Source organism: Dipodomys spectabilis, unplaced genomic scaffold (genome assembly GCF_019054845.1).
Source record: "Dipodomys spectabilis isolate Male_0828 unplaced genomic scaffold, ASM1905484v1 ptg000173l, whole genome shotgun sequence".
Lineage (NCBI taxonomy): Eukaryota > Metazoa > Chordata > Mammalia > Rodentia > Heteromyidae > Dipodomys > Dipodomys spectabilis.
Window position 1 is genome coordinate 2,552,609 of NW_024870850.1, and position 6,600 is coordinate 2,559,208.

A 6,600-nucleotide genomic window follows, 5' to 3' on the forward strand; every position below is an offset into this window, starting at 1 on the left:
TAATTACACAAATGGTTATTTGTGTGTGTGTGTTACTTAAGTACATATATATGTTGTCTGTAGGTCTGGCTCCCACATTTGAGAAAAAGCACAGGAACTTTGTGTTTATAAACCTGGCTTACTTCACTTAACATGATAATCATGAGTTATCTGCATTTCCATACCAATAAAATATTCCTGTTCTGATTGTGAATAATATTTTAGAAATCACCTTAACTATTTCCATAGTTTGGCTATTGTGCATACTTCTGCAGTATACTTGTGTGTCCAAGTGTGACTCTTGTACCTTCACTTACATTCTTTAGAATATACAGCCTAGTATGATACAACTGGCCTAGGAGATCTATTTTTAGTTCTTTGGGATAACCACTTACTGATTTCCATAATGGTAGCATGAATTTGCATTTCCATGAACAGTGTTGACTTTTTTTTTAATTGTGAAAATACTCTACAGAGACGTTACAATTACATAGGCAAGATAATGAGTACATTTCTTATAAGCATTGTAGCCTCCTCCTTTTTTTCCCCTTCCCATTCCTTCCCATCCTCCATCCAATTCCCCCACCCGACTGAATCTTCCTCCCGACTCCCTCTCCTCAACAAAGTTGTAAAGTTCGTCTTTAGACATAATGACTAGTACATCTCATTGTTGCAATGGGTCCACCTGTATCCCTATTTAAACAATTTGTTTTTTTCACTTCCCCTCCACAAATTACACCACTCCCAAATTAACCCTCAAAAATCAATGGCTTATGTATGCCAACAATGAGAAAAGAGTGGCTGAAATTAGGAAAGCAACTCCATTCGTAATAGCCCCACAAAAAGTAAAATACCTAGGAATTAACCTAACCAAAGTAGTGAAGGACCTCTATGAAGAAAACTTTATAAATCTGAAAAAGGAAATCAAAACAGAACATAGAAAGTGGAAAAATATCACATGCGACTGGAATGGAAGGATCAACACCATGAAAATAGAAGTAATTCCCAAGACTATCTTCAAATTCAATGCGATACCTATCAATGTTCAAACCTCATTCTTCAAGGAAATAGAAGAGGCAACCCAAAAATTCATATGGAACAATAAAAGGCCCCAAACAGCAAAAACGATCCTCAACAGAAAGAACACTGTTGGAGCAATAGCAATATCAAATTTCAAACTCTACTACAAAGCCATAGTAATCAAAACAGCTTGGTACTGGCACAAGAACAGACCTCAGGACCCATGGAATAGAATTGAAAACCCAGAAATGAACCTACAGACCTATAACCATCTAATATTCAATAAGGAAGCTAAAAAAATAGAATAGAAGAGAGACAGCCTCTTCAGTAAATTGTGCTGGCCAAATTGGTGAACTACTTGTAGAAAACTAAAGCTAGATCCTTATATATCACCCTGCAAAAGAATCTACTCGAAACGGATCAAAGGCCTCAGAGTCAAAGCAGACACCAGGAAAACATTACAAGACAGAATAAGAGAAACCCTAGGTCTCCTTGGCACAGGTCGAAATTTTCTTAATAGAGACCCAGAAACACAACAAATCAAAGAAAATTGGACAAATGGGATTGCATGAAATTGCAGAGCTTCGGCATGGCAAAGGTCATAGCTAGCAAGATCAATAGAAACTCCACAGATTGGGAGAAAATCTTCACTAGCCACACAATGGACTAGGGTCTCATCTAAAATATACCTGGAACTCAAAAACTAAATCCCTCAACAACAAATCTGCAAAGAAACAAATGCCCAATAAATAAGTGGGCTAAAGACTTAAAGAGAAACTTCTTTGAAGAGGAAAGAACGATGGCCGAATGGCCACACGAAGAAATGCTCAACTTCCCTAGCCATAAAAGAAATGCAAATCTAAACAACATTGAGCTACCGCCTCAGCCCAGTTAGAATGGCTATAATCAAGAACTATAATAACAACAGATACTGGAGGAGATGTGGACAGAAGGGAACCCTACTGCATTGTTGGTGGGAGTGTAAATTTGTTCAACCACTTTAGAAAGTAGTATGGAGGTTCCTCAAAAGACTACCCATAGAGCTCCCTTATGACCCAGCAATCCCACTTTTGGGCATTTACCCAAATGATGACAAACAAGACCATACTAAAGCTACCAGCACAACTATGTTTATTGCAGCATTATTTACCATAGCTAAAGTATGGAACCAACCCAGATACCCCTCAGTAGATAAATGGATCAAGAAAATGTGGTATATATACACAATGGAATTCTATGTCTCCATCAGAAAGAATGACATTGCCCCATTTGTTAGGAAATGGAAAGACTTGGAAAAAATTATATTAAGTGAAGTGAGCTAGGCCTAAAGAAACATAGGTCCCATGATTTCCCTTATTTGCAGTAACTAGTATATGTCTGAGGCATGCAGAAAAGGTCAGATAAGTTGATGTTAGGCGAAATGAACTCCAAGATAAGGACTCAAATGTTTTTTTTTTTCTTTCTTGCGATTGTTTCTAACATTTATAATATGATTTCTTTGTTGCTTTGTATGTTCCTCCCCCATGGTATAACCACTGTTTTCACTGTATTTGATTTCGGAATAATTTGTGGAGGGGAATGGAAAAAACAAATTGTTTAAATAGGGATACAGGTGGACCCATTGCAACAATGAGATGTACAAGTTGTTATGTTGAAAAACAAACTTTACAACTTGGATGAGGGAAGAATGGGGGGAGATAGGAAGAGATGGAAAGGGGAAACAAAGGAGGAGGCAAAAATGCTTGATAAGAAATGTATTCATTACCTTGATATGTAATTTTAACCCCTCTGTAAAGTACTTTCACAATTAAAAAAAAAAGAAAATCACACTTTGATATTACTTTTAATATTTAGTACATTTATAGGACTTTATCATTTACTTAATGCATTTAACAGGACCTATTATTTGTGCAAGAATTTTACTTTTGGACATTTCTGTATGTATATGGTTCTTTGATAAGAGAACACTTTCATCCACTTTCCATTTTCTTAAAACATTATAAGCATATTTAATTGCTCTACTTTAATACATCTATATCAGATATTTTCATACATATATTATTTACAAGTTGAGCATTTGTCACCATCTCCATTCAGACTCCCCCATGAACTAGTGACCACAAATGGGCAGCTCCTGAATTGTACCTGAATTGTACTTCATTTATTCATTCACTTTAAGTATTCAACAAATGTTTTAAAAATGATTCAGTATCATGTTTTTGCCATGAAAAAGTTTTAGTTTACTGTAACTACATACTTATAGGAATCTTCTCTTTCCTCATCTTCTCTATTTTATTTTTTAAGCAACTTTCACTATGTGGACTGAAGCCAACTTCATATAAATGTATATTATAATTTGATAGCATTCACCCTTTTTAATTTTGTCTTCCATCTTCCCTCCCCATAAGCTCTTCAGGCTTATAATTATACACCTTTTGTATGTGTCTGCTTGTGTATTTATAATAAATGCTTATGTATGTTCATCTTTCATTCCAGGTTCCATATAATAGAGAAAAACATGTTGACATTTATCTTTCTGAAACTCTACTACTTAATATAATGATCGTTGGTGCTAACATTAACTTGCTAGCAAAGATAATATATTGGAGTTTTGTGTAAACAAGACTGTTTTGTGTATAAATTGCATTTTCTAATATTAATCTTTCATCAGGTAGCTGAACTTTTTCTACAGGTTCCCTATTGTGAATTGGGCCACAGTAACCTCTACTGTGCAAACACCTCTTTTATATCTTGATATATTCATTTGGATGTATCAACAATAATTTAGACAATACCACAGATCTAATTTTAGTTTTTATTTATTTTTTAATTATGAAGATACGGTACAGAGGGGTTACAGTTACATATGTAAGGTAATGAGCACATTTCCTATCCAGTATTGTTACTCCCTCCTTTGTTTTCTCCCTAATATCCCTTCCCTCCCCATTGTCTAACTCCTCTCTCCACAACCCGACATTGTAAATTTTGTTTTCCCTATACTATCTTGTGTGTCTCATTGTTACAATAGGTCAACCTGTATCCTTGTTTCGGCATTTTATTGTTTCCCTTTCCTTCTGCAAATTAGAAAAATGTTTATACAAGAGTCAGAGCACTTGAATCAAATACAGTGACAACAGGGTTTATACTATGGGGGAAGAACACACAAAAGAAACAAAAAAATCATATAGTACATTAAAAGCAATTTCAACAAAGAAAAAACCTCTGTGTCCATATCTTTGTGTTCATTTCTCTTAATATCGTCTTATATGGTCATATATACATAGCTTTTGACCTTTTCTGCTTCTCTGGCAAGATTATCCTACAGGTATATTAGTTATTGCAAATAAGGGAAACCATGGGACCTATGTTTCTTTGGGTCTAGTTTACTTCACTTAATATAATTTTTTCCAAGTCTTTCCATTTCCTAACTTATTGGCAGTGTCATTCTTTCTTATTGAGGCATAGAATTCATATATATATATATATATATAAATGTATATATATGTATATATATGAATATTCATGTAATATATACACATATATGTATCACATATTCTTGATCCATTCAACTACTGGGGGCATTTGGGTTGGTTCCATATCTTATCTATGATGAATAATGCTGCTATAAACATAGTTGTGCTTGTAGCTTTAGTACGGCCTTGTTTGTGATCATTTGGGTAAATGCCCAAAAGAGGGATTGTCGGGTCATAGGGAAGCTCTATATGTAGTCTTTTTGGGGGGTGGTGTGTCTGGTCGTGGGGCCTGAACTCTGGGCCTGGGCACTGTCCCTCAGCTGTTCAGCTCAAGGTTAGTGCTCTACCACTTGAGCCACAGTGCCACTTCTGGCTTTTTTCATTTTGGCTTATGTGGTGCTGAGGAATCGAACCCAGGGCGTCATGCATGCAAGGCAAGCGCTCTGCCACTGAGCCTCCTTCCCAGCCCTACATGTAGTCTTTTGAGGAACCTCAATACTGCTTTCCTGAGTGCTTGAACAAGTTTATACTCCTACCAAAAATGCAGTAGTGTTCTTTTTTGGACACATGTCCTCCAAAATATGTTGTTGTTTGATTTCTTAAACATAGCTATTTTAACTGGGGTGAGGCAGAATCTCAATGTTGTTTTGATTTGCATTTCTTTTATGGCTAGAGAAGTTGAGCATTTCTTCATGTGTCTATTGGCCATTCTTATTTCCACTTCAGGGAAGCCTCTCTTTTATTCCTTAGCCCTATTATTAATCAGACAGTTGTTTCTTTGAGAATTCGTTGTTGCGGGATTTAATGTTTTGAGTTCTAAGTATAGTAGATATGAGGCCCTTGTCCATTGTATGGCTAGTGAAGATCTTCTCCCAATCTGTGGACTTTCTATTGGTCTTGCTAGCTACGTCCTTTGCTATGTAGAAGCTTGGAAGTTTCATGCAATCCCATTTGTCCAAGCTTTCTTTGATTTGTTGTGTTTCTTGGCCTTTATTAAGAAATTTTCAGCCTGTGCTAAGGAGCCCGGGAGTTTCTCCTATTCCTTCCTGTAATGTTTTGTGGCTATCTGCTTTTACTTTGAGGTCTTTGATCCCTTTGGAGTTGATTCTGGTACAAGGTGATATATAAGGATCTATCTTTAGTTATTTACAGGTGTTTAATCTGGTTTTTGTTTTTTAAGGAACATCTGTGGTTATCTCCACACTAGCTGTACAAATTTATATTCCCCAAACCGTGTATAAGTGTTCCCTTTCCTGACAAGCATTTGTTATTTGTGTTCTTTGTGATGGAAATTCTGTATGGAGTGAGATAAAATTCAATGCATTTTGGCTTGTATTTCCTTCATGTCCAAGGAAAATGACTATTTCCACATTCATCATTGAACTTCCTGCTTTGATAAAAAAATCTTTTAAGCTCTTTTGCCAGTGTATTGAGTGTTCATTCTTTAGGGCATAAAATTTCAGAGCTTTATTACATCCTATTATCAATCACTTTTCAGACCTGTAATTTGTAGATTCTCTGCCCAGGCCATTTCTTAATGCTACCAATGAATCATCAAACTCTTGGAAATAGAGAGACACATGTGTAGATGAATGAGGTTGGAGTGGGAGGAGAAGCACTGTCTTCTCTGACCTGATAACTGTCCTCAGTCTTTTCAGGCTTTTTTTTGCACTTTGAAAACAGTCTCTATTGAGATACTATAAATAATTCGTGGCTGTGAATGTTGCTCAGTGGTAGAGCACTAGCCTAACATGTATATGGCTGTAGGTTTGATTTGGGAAAAGCAGAAAACAAAATGAAATGTCTTTCATCCATTTAAATTATGCAGTTAAATGATTTTTAGTATATTCATAAAGCCATACTACCATTAACACAGTCTTACAACATTTTTATCATCCATCCCCACCACAAAGCTGACAGCATTCAAAGCCATTCTCTTTACTCCAGGATGTCCTCCTCACTAGCCTCAGGGAACTTGCATGTTCCTGCTGTCTTTTGTGGACATGCTTACTCTGACATTTCATAAGTGGGAGCACATGATATGTGATCACCACACACTACCTGTGTGATGTTTACAAGGTCTGTCCTCGAAATATCTGCATCATCGAAGACTTCTTCCTTTCTAAGG